This window comes from Myotis brandtii, unplaced genomic scaffold (assembly GCF_000412655.1).
Source record: "Myotis brandtii unplaced genomic scaffold, ASM41265v1 scaffold312, whole genome shotgun sequence".
NCBI lineage: Eukaryota > Metazoa > Chordata > Mammalia > Chiroptera > Vespertilionidae > Myotis > Myotis brandtii.
The window spans coordinates 2102032-2111646 of NW_005361955.1; the positions used below are offsets into that span (position 1 = coordinate 2102032).

Here is a 9615-nt window from a genome sequence, read left to right on the forward strand (position 1 = left end):
ATGTTTCTAACTCTCTATCCCTCTCCCTTCCTCTCTGTAAAAAAATCAATAAAATATATTTTAAAAATAAAAATAAAATAAAATAAAATCAATTAAAAAACCTAATTTAAAAAAAATAAAATGACAGTGCAATTTCCAATGCAGAATAAAAAGAACATTGATTTAAAATTTTAGTTTTGGATCCTAGATGGGTTGTGGGATTTGCAACTGAAATCTCCTTTTTCTAATATTTTCTGTGTTGGAGAAATTGAAATCAATGTCAAGAGGCAATTCAACCAATGTTACTTATTTAATGAATTAATTTTTAATGAATTACAGTTGACATGCAATATTATATTAATTTCAGGTGTACAACATAGTGGTTCAATATTTTCCTACATTACAAAATGATCACCATGATAAATCTGGTTTTATCTGTCACCATACAAAGTTATTATAATATTATTGACTATATTTCCTATGCTGTACATTACATCCCCGTGACTTATTCATTTTATAACTGGAAGTTTGTATCTCTTAATCCCCTTCACCTATTTTGCCTGTCTCCTCCCACCCCCCATCTCTCTCCCCTTTGGCAACCAATAGTTTGTTCTTTGTATCTATGACTCTGTTTCTGTTTTATTTTGTTTCTTCATTTGTTTTATTTTTTAGAATCTACATATAAGTGAAATCATGTACTATTTGTCTTTCTTTTTCTGACTTATTTCACTTAGTATAATCCTCTAGGTCCATCCATGTTGTTACAAATGGCAAGATTTCATTCTTCTTTTATGGCTGAGTAATATTTCATTTTATATGTGTTCTGCAACTTATTTTAAAATCAATAACTTATTTTTTAAGATTCATCCAGTTATACTTCAAATAATTTCTTAATCCCTTTGAGTTTTTTGAGAGCATTATATAAGTCAACATTTTTTGTACATTAAATTTTCTGTATCATTTTGCTTAAATCATTAATTTTATTTAAAGCATCATGCCAAGTCAGTACTAAGCTAATAAATTTAGACATGGATATGTTTGAAAGTAGAACTTTGGCTGATATTTTAGAACACATATTCTTTATTAATATCATCATAAAGATTATTGCATACTGTTTGTAGCTGTGTTTTTACTGGCATGATAGTATCAACTCAGTTTTCCCATCACATATTTAAAAGTAGTTTCAAATTTATATTCAGTGTTTTTCAATGCACCCAAATGTCTAATTGAAACTGAAAAGCAGTCATACAGTTTTTGGAAGATACTTTTTAAATTTGATAATGTCAAGCCCGGCTGGTTGAGTGTCAACCTATGAACCAGGAAGTAACAATTTGATTCCCCGGTCAGGGCACATGCCTGGGTTGCCAGCTTGATCCACAGTAGGGGGCGGGAAGAAGGCAGCCGATTGATGTTGTTTCTCTCTCATCAATGTTTCTATCTCTCTCTCCCTCTCCCTTCCACTCTCTCTGAAATCAGTAAAATATATATTTAAAAAATTGATAATGTCAAAGGAGATTTTGACTGCATTGTTCACTGTCAAGTTTAAAGAATGCTTAAAAAGCCAGTTGTGGCTCAGTTGGTTGAACCAGTAAATCTACTGGCTCTGCTTCTCTGAACTCTGACTAATACAGATAATGTTTTCAACAAGAGCACACTAATAGTTTTTCCCATTTTATATACTCTGTATTCTGCAGGACTACCTTTTACTGTGTCCCATATATCTCTGATGTTCTTTTCTGTTTTCACTCCTTTTCTTTCTACATTAATCCAAATACCTTCTGCTATCTGTCTTTCAGTTACTAATCCTCTGTTCTGCTATTTCTAATCTGCTATTAATCCAATGAAAGAAATTGTTAAACAACTTTACTAAGGTAGGCTATACACATACAATAAATGGTACCTTTTTAAAGTATACAATGTGATGAGTTTTGACATATGTATACACCCATGAAACCACCACCATAATAAAAATTCAGATCATTCTCATCACCCTCAAGAGTTTCTTTTTGCCCTTTTACCTCTCATCTCGCCTTCCTTATCTGGCCCCAGGCAACCACTGATCTGCTGTCACTATATATTAGTTTGCATTTTCTAGAATTTTATATAGAACTAGAGGCCTGATGCACGAAATTCATGCAGGGGGGCGGGTCCCTCAGCCAGACCTGCGCCCTCTTGCAATTGGGACCCTTTGCTCCTAACTGCCTGCCTTCTGGCTCGCTGCTCCTTAGTGCCGCTGCAGAGGCAGGAGAGGCTCCTGCCACCACCTCTGCACTCGCCAGCCATGAGCCCGGCTTCTGGCTGAGCGGCGCTCCAGCTGTGGGAGCACACTAACCACCAAGGGGAAGCTCCTGCATTGAGCACCTGCCCCCTGGTGGTCAGTGTGAGTCATAGCGACCGGTTGTTCTGGTCATTTCGTTGTAACGGTTGCTGGGCTTTTATTATACAGACTAGAGGCCCGGAGCACAAAAATTTGTGAACTCGGGGGGAGGGAGGGGTACCTCAGCCCGGGCTGTGCCCTCTGCCCGCTGCGGCAGAGCTAAGGATGTCCGACTGATGGCTTAGGCCCGCTCTCCAGGGGGAGCGGGCCTAAGCCATCAGTCAGACATCCTTAGCGCTGCTGTGGAGGCGGGAGAGGCTCCTGCCACCACTGCTGCGCTGGCCAGCCATGAGCCAGCTTCTGGTTGAGCAGTGCTCCCCCTGTGGAAGCGCACTGACCATCAGGGGGCAGCTCCTGCCTCTGGTGGTCAGTGTGTGTCATAGCAACCAGTGGTTCCCAGTCGTTCTACCATTAGGGTCAATTTGCATATTAGCCTTTTATTATATAGGATTATACAGTACGTATTCTTTTGTTTTCAGCTCCTATTGCTCAGTATAATGAAAGTATAAAAAGAAATACAGCCCTAGCCAGTTTTGCTCAGTGGATAGAGTGTCAGTCTGAGGACTGAAGGCTCCTGGCTTTGATTCTGGTCAAGAACATATGCCAGGGTTGTGGGCTCGATCCCCAGTGTGGGGCGTGCAGGAGGTAGCCAATCAATGATTCTCTGTCTCATCATTGATGTTTCTATCTCTCTCTCTCCCTCTCCCTTCCTCTTTGAAATCAATAAAAATATATATTAAAAAGAAAAGAAAAGGGTGAGATCTGGGCTTCAAATTTCCAGCTCAAGCTATGCATAAATGACCTGAAAGCCTCTATTTCTATTTTGAAAGAAACCTTTAGTGCCGTGATTTCTGTAAACGAAACCCAGAGCCTCATTCTGCAAGTGGCTAATAGAGATTATATTTCAAGTCTTTGGCAGGCCCCTATAGGTGAGTAACAGTGCAGACACTTAAGATTTTGGAGCAAAGCCCTGCCATTCTCTGTGATAACTACTCTCCTTTTGAGAAACAGCCTTTGGCTTGCTACTGGGCCTTAGTAGATACTGAACTCTTAACCATAGGTCCTCAAGTTACCAAGTGACCTGAGCTACCCATCATGAACTGAGTGTTGTCTGGTCCACCAAGCTATAAAGTTGTGCAAGCACAGCAGCACTCCTTTATCAATGAAACTGTCTTTATGAGATTGGGCTTGAGAGGGCCCTGAAGGTATAAGTTAAGTTATGAGGAAGTGGCCCAAATGCCCATGGCCCCTACTCCTGCTATATTATCTTCTCTCTTTCTCTCACTCATCCTATAATCTCATGGGGTATCCCCTCTGACTGGGGAAGAGAAAATCCATTGGTTATTAATAGCGTGGTTTATGATGTTTCTACACAATATGCAGGCACTGAGTAAAAACGAACTGTTGCAGCACTATTGCCCCTTTCTGGGATATCCTTGAAGAAAAACTGTGAAGGAAAAGCCATCCTGTTGGCAGAACTTCAAGCAGTGAACCTGGTTGTTCATTTTGCCTGGAAGGAGAAATGGCCAGAAGCTCTGCCTGTCTAGAGGTCTTAGTTCCAAAAGAAGGAATGGTTCCAACAGGAGACACAACAATGTTTCTGTTGAATTGGAAGTTGAGACTGTCACCTGGTCACTTGGGGGCGTCTCATGCCTTTGAAAAGGCAAAGAAAGGAGTTATTGTACTGGCTGGTATGAATGATACTAATTACCAAGGGGGAAATTCAATTGCTACTACACAATAGGAATCCTATATAATAAAAGCCTAATATGCAAATTGACCGAATGTCGGAATGACCGGCAGAATGACCAGTTGCTATGATGTGCACTGACCACTAGGGGGGAGACGCTCAACACAGGAGTTGCCCCCAGCCCACAGGCCCCAGGCCAGCCAAGGTGGGTGCCAGTGGGGGCCCCCTGATGGCCCCGCCGGTTGCCCTACAGAGGGAGGAGACTGGCAGCGGCGGTGGGGGGGCAGGGCTGGCAAGCAGGTGGCGCCAGGCTGGCCAAGGCGAGTGCCAGCAGGGGCCCCCCGATTGCCCCACCAGTTGCCCCACAGATTGGCCCTGATTGCTGGCCAGGCCTAGGAACCCTACTGGTGCATGAATTTCGTGCACCGGCCTCTAGTGTATTAATAATAGTTAACTTCATAGCACAGGATGTCAAAATCAGAAAGGGAACATAACCCAAGGACTTTGTATTTTCTCTTAGGGAAAGTGTTAAGCATTTTTGGTTGTGTTTAGGTTAGTTATATCATGTTAGGTATATCATTGTGGTTTTAATTTGCAAATCTTTGGATGACTAAATATGTTGAGTATCTTTTTGTTGCTTATTGGCCATTTATATATCTTCTTTGGTGAAGTGTTTACTAAAACCTTTTGCCCATTGTTTTATTGGGTTGTTTGTTTTCTTATTACTCAGTTATAAGAGTTCTTTATATATTCCGGATACAAGAATATACAGATATATTGTTTTGTCAGATATATTGTTTTGAAAACTTTTTCTTCCTGTCTGTGCCTTGCCTTTTTATTTTCCTGACGGTGTCTTTCAAAAACAAGAGTTTTAAATGTTGATGAAGTTAACTTTATGAATCATTTCTTTTATGGTTCATGCTTTATGTGTTCTAAGAAATCTTTGCCTATCTCAAGATCACATAATGTTTTCCTATATTTTATTCTAGAAATTTTCTTATAGTTTTAGCTTTCAAATTTATCATCCATTTTTAGTTAATTTCCTCAGGGGTGCTCCTTCAGTGCTCCTGAGATCTATAACTGCATCCCCCACCAACCTCAAACGTAAAGGCCGAAATTGCCAACTCCCTGGCATTCATGTTTCATCCAATAGATCATTGTCCTGCACATTTTACTCCTTAAATAGTGCTCTTCTCCACCACCACCAATTCACTTTGCCTTAAGCCTCAAACCCTAACCTAAATTTTTGCCTACCTCTCCCCATACTCACACTCTACTCCACACTCAGTGGTCTTCCAGTGCCCCATTCTAGCCATGCCAAGCTCTCATCCCTGGAATCTAAATAATTCCTTCCAAGTCAGCCTTCAGATTCCAGCCTAAACAACCTTGACTAAATCAAACTTCACCTCCCCACCCCCAGCTCCCATACAGGTTCTCTTAGCACCATATACCTCTCAGAAAAGATTTTACTAATTGCAATTTTTAATTTTATGTGATTCTTTTTTTTAAAAAGAAGATTAAATTTATTTAAGGAAAATGGGATGGGAGATGGGGATATCCAAAGAGAAGGGCTACACACATTGAGCAAAAGGGTATTATGCCCATGATGGCAGCAAAAATGTACTTAGGACTGTGAGACAAGGAAGGGCATAGAAGAAGCAACAGAGAAGCCTACGCTGGACTGCTTTGACTCACTGAGAAGTCAGAGAAAAGGGGACCTTGGAGACAAGTTCAGGGGGTTAGCCCAGGACAAGCTGCCGCTGCCCATTGTTCCCCTGGTTGCAAGTCTCATGGGGTCCCTTCGAGGTTGGGGGATACGTGCCTGTGGGGGAATGGCAAAGGTATGCTCCTTGGAGGGAGAGCACACACTGGATTCTTTGTCCTGAGCATATTTATCTCTTTCGTGCAGGTGAAAATCTTAGGGGAGTTCTCAGGGGAGGGTCTTAATAGAACATTCATCAGCTTTCCAGGTGTGCTCTTTTAGGGTCATGGTCTCCACTGACTGGTTGGTGCCATTAGTCAATGTAATAGATCCCGAGGCAGCCACTGTGTTACTTGTCTGGTTTTTCTGCTTTTCTGGGCCTGGAGTTGAACTACAATTGAAGCCTAGATGTTATCTTTAGAGAGGAAAAGGTCAGGAGGTCTAAACCAAACCACATGACCAGTGGTATGCTAGGGCCGTGGTTGGCAAACTGCGGCTCTCGAGCCACATGCTGCTCTTTGGCCCCTTGAGTGTGGCTCTTCCTAAGCCTTAGGAGTACCCTAATTAAGTTAATAACAATGTACCTACCTATATAGTTTAAGTTTAAAAAATTTGGCTCTCAAAAGAAATTTCAGTCGTCGTACTGTTGATATTTGGCTCTGTTGACTAATGAGTTTGCCGACCACGGTGCTAGGGGAAGATAGGTTCTTGTTTTCTCAATTTTGCCCCTTGCTAGTCATCTGGAGCTTTCTGCCCTGGTGAGTTTCTGTACCTGGTCCATTGTCCTTGTGCTCATGTCTAGCAAGTTTCTTCTGATTTGGTGGTCAAGGTAATAAGCCACACAATAAAAGCTGGGGAAGTATTCTCTCTCTTCTATTTTCTGTAAGAGCACATGTAAGATTAGAATTCACTGTTCCTTGAATGTTTGGAAAACTTCCTGCCAAATAATCTAGATTATATGTATCTTTTATTGGAAGGAATAAAAATACCAATTCAGTTTCTTTATTGGTTAACTAGAGGCCCAGTGCACGAAATTCTTGCATGGGTAGGGTCCCTAGGCCTGGCCGGCGATCAGGGCTGATCTGTGGGGCAACTGGCCAGCCTGGCGCTGCCTGCTCGCCTGCCCCACCCCCCGCTGCCCCTGCCAGTTGCCTCCCTCTGCGGGGTGACCGGCAGGGTGATCGGCGGGGGAGGGGGGCCCGCTGCCACCCACCTTGGCTGGCCTGGGGCCTGTGGGCTGTGGGCAGCTCCTGCATTGAGCATCTGCCCCCTGGTGGTCAGTGTGCATCATAGCAACTGTTTTTTTGTTTGGTCAATTTGCATAGTAGGCTTTTATTATATAGGATAGGGCTACTCATACTTTTCTTTCTTTTTGACTCAGTTCTGGTTTCATTTTATTTTTCTAGGTATTTATTCCTTTTAATGTATTTTTTCATATATTTGCAATAAGGATGCTCCTAACGTCCTCCTATTGCCTGCTGTCATTGTTTCCTTTTCACTCTTAATATTGCTTATTGTGCCCACTCTCACTTTTTTAAAATATGTTTTTATTGATTTCAGAGAGGAAGGAAGAGGGAGAGAGAGATAGAAACATCCATGTTGAGAGAGAATCATGGATCGGCTGCCTCCTGCAAGTCTCCCACTGGGGATCGAGCTCACAACCCCGGGCATGTGCCCTTGACCAGAATCGAACCTGGGACTTTTCAGTCCACAGGCCGATGCTCTATCCACTGAGCCAACAAACCAGCTACTTTTTTAAAAAATATTTTTATTGATTTCAAAGAGGAAGGGAGAGGGAGAGATAGAAACATCAGTGATGAGAGAGAATCATTGATTGGCTGTGAGCAGTGCCCTGACCAGGAATCGAACCGTAACCTCCTGGTTTATAGGTCGACGCTCAACCACTGAGCCACGCCAGCTGGGCTTCATTTTTTTTTCTTAATAATTCTGCCAGAAGTTTGCTTTTTAAATAACTATCTCTAGAGTTTGTTGGTTCTAGTACTAATTTAATGAGCCAAATGTCAATGAAAAGGAAGGTTGAGCTTTCTACAGACTCCTTTTCATCTGTTGATACTGAAGGGAGGGGCTGTGACCAGGAGCATGGAGGTGCCTCATGACAGAGTGAGGGGGGCGGATTTTCATCAGCTTTCTATTTTTCTCCTTTTCCCTGAGGGCAAAGGGGTCTCCTAGTGATGGAGATGAGAAACTTTGAATCAGTCAGCAGTGTAGTGAGCAGGGCTGGTTACATTACTTCTTTATTACTTCTGAATAAACTGGTTCTGTGGCTATTGGGGATGGGAGGCTGACTTTGATTTCTTTGATTCTTGGCCAGTGAAGTTCAGCAAAGAATATGTAACTTCAGATTTCTTGTTAGGTGAGTTGTCAGAGTGGCCCCGACTGTGGTTGGAGGCTGGCTGAGGGTTTGTGTTACGTGAGATCACTTGCCCCTCCAGTCTTTCTGACATACAGAAAGTACACGAGGGCTGCTATCAGAGCTACAGCAGCCAGGACTCCAATCACGATGCCAGCAATAGCCTTATCTGAGAGGCCAGGACTTTGTCGTGTTGAATCATATTGTACGTCCAGCCTGAGAGGGTCACTTTTGCTGGAACTGATAGGGTTGAAGACCTCACACTGAAATCCCCAGCATCCTCCCTCCTGACGGGGTCTATGGTGAGGATGCTATTGCCCTGGGACAGCTTCATCCTGTCCGTGAGCAGGAGATTCTGGCTCTTGAAGAGCCACCGGATGAAGATCCCAGTGTCATCTGTGAGACAGGTCAAGACCACGGCGTCCTTATGCTGTGACTGTGGCACTGCTGGCTTGGATGGAGGGCTTTCCCACTGGCTGGTATACATGGAGCTGTCCAGTTACTTGTTTGCTCCAAAAATCTTTCTCTAGGGCATGTAGGGTGTAGTATCCTGTGTCCTTCAGGGTGACTTTCTGGAGCAGCAGGGACCCATTGGGGTACATTGTCTCTTGATTGTTGTTTGCAGGCCCGGGGGTAATTTTTTGAGTGTCTATTACATCGGATACAATTAGAAGGCTGCTGTCTATCCATTCTCCTATGTACCAGATATAGCTTGCTAGATTCCCAGGCAGATTGTGGACAAGAAGAAACACATCCTTCCCTTCAGCGGCATTGGATGGGCACTGATTCAACAGTGAGTTGGGCAGTGGTGGGCAGGCTCCAGAAGGTTAAGAGTGAGACTGGCCAGTAGGAGCCCCTGCCTGGGGATGCACCCTCTGTGAGCAGGCGCTGAAGGGGACTCCATGGTGTCTGCTGTCTGTTCCGTCCCTTCCTCTGTGAGAAGAGCTTGAGGTCCAGAACCGCTCACAGGCACTGCTCTCCCGATTGGTGGGCTGATTATTTCTTTAACGTTTTCTTTCTCCACCAAATCTAACTTCCTGAGATCAGGAATTCTCTTTGATCCTCACATTGTACTGGCAGCAACTCGGAACAGGGCCTAGCACAGGGAGGAAGCCTCAATACATAAGTGACGAATGAATAAATGAATTAGGGAAATGCAATAATAAAGGGTTAGGCTGATGGCTGCTGTGGTCCCTTCCGTGGTAATGCCAGACGTGAAACAGTAACGGCCTTTGCCCTTTTCCTAGCAAGCAGACGAAACCCTGCCAGATCGGAGAAGGAAGAAGGCGTTTCGATTCCAGGTAGGAAGAACAGGTGTGTGATTCAGAGAGGCAGCCAGAAATCCGCTCAAATCTGCATTGCTTCGGGCCCTCTCCCCCCAGAAAGAGGGGCCGAACCGGAGGAGCTCGGTTCCTGGAGCTCTGGCCGGGAGGGGTCCACCTGCAGCAGCCCAGCTACACGTGCAGCAGCGCCCCAGCTACACTGCCCAGCGAGCG

General features: G+C 43.8%; 1 protein-coding gene and 1 pseudogene across 2 annotated transcripts in view; one reads left to right on the plus strand and one right to left on the minus strand.

Moving 5' to 3' along the window:
• Positions 1-7793: 7793 nt before the first annotated feature.
• On the minus strand, positions 7794-8797 carry LOC102251513 (annotated as a pseudogene).
• A 260-nt stretch (positions 8798-9057) lies between these two features.
• Positions 9058-9615, plus strand: part of TMCC1 (transmembrane and coiled-coil domain family 1) — a 170663-nt gene continuing 170105 nt past the window's right edge. For both annotated transcript variants that reach the window (XM_014542725.1, XM_005870028.2), the window contains exon 1: positions 9058-9070. The gene's annotated coding sequence lies outside the window, so the exon portion shown is untranslated. The remainder of the gene's footprint in view (positions 9071-9615) is intronic.